Here is a 770-nt window from a genome sequence, read left to right on the forward strand (position 1 = left end):
CTCCCCCGCCCCCAGGGACCCCCCGCCAGCATCCAGGACACGGCGGGGCAGGTCCGGCAAAACGTGGAGGAGCTACGGGCATCCCTCGCCTCCGCCGCCTCCCTCCAGGACGTGACGGGCAGCGTGCTGGCCCAAGCCCGTGCCCACGCCACCAAAGCTCGTCAGCTGATGGACGAGCTGGTGGAGCACGTGGCCCACAACACCCCCCTGACCTGGCTGGTGGGACCCTTCGCCCCCTCGGGCCAACGCCTGGTGGACCTGGAGATGAAGTAGCATCTTCTGGGGTGGGGTGGTGTTGGTGTCGTCCCCCCCAAGCCGAGATAGGAGCATCTACTAACCCCTGCCTGGCCCACCATGCTCCTAACCTTAGTGCCTGCCTCTACGGGGGACCCCTCCTGCCTGTCCCTTGTCACCCGTGCCAGGGACGTGCAGCAAAGTGCCTTGGTTCCCCCCAAGTGCCTAACGGGGTCACCTCCAGCCCCCATATCCCCTCCTCCTCGGTGCCTTCAAGCCCCCGCTCTCGGAGGGTTGGGGACAGCTTGTCAAACAATAAACTCTGGTTAGTTTTGCACTGGAGTGATGCTTCTTCTCGGGGGGGAAAGGCGATGGCGGGGGGATAGGGGACCAAGGGGGGGCATTGGGGTGTGCCACCCCAGGCAGAGGGGCTTGGGGGGAGCTGCTGGCAGGAGGGATGATGTCATAGCCCCGCGTGACCTCACAGGGACGGGGGGCTTCTGGTGGGGTCACTGGAGGGGCTCCGCGCCCCGTGC

General features: G+C 66.5%; 1 pseudogene across 1 annotated transcript in view; it reads left to right on the plus strand.

The window, feature by feature from the left end:
- The window catches only part of LOC104295837, a 5829-nt pseudogene extending 5556 nt beyond the window's left edge, over window positions 1–273 (plus strand). The window contains exon 9 of the transcript XR_717939.1: window positions 6–273. The product of XR_717939.1 is annotated as a perilipin-3-like (transcript). The remainder of the gene's footprint in view (window positions 1–5) is intronic.
- The last annotated feature ends 497 nt before the right edge of the window (window positions 274–770 follow it).

This window comes from Charadrius vociferus, unplaced genomic scaffold (assembly GCF_000708025.1).
Source record: "Charadrius vociferus isolate BGI_N301 unplaced genomic scaffold, ASM70802v2 scaffold310, whole genome shotgun sequence".
Classification (NCBI taxonomy): Eukaryota; Metazoa; Chordata; class Aves; order Charadriiformes; family Charadriidae; genus Charadrius; species Charadrius vociferus.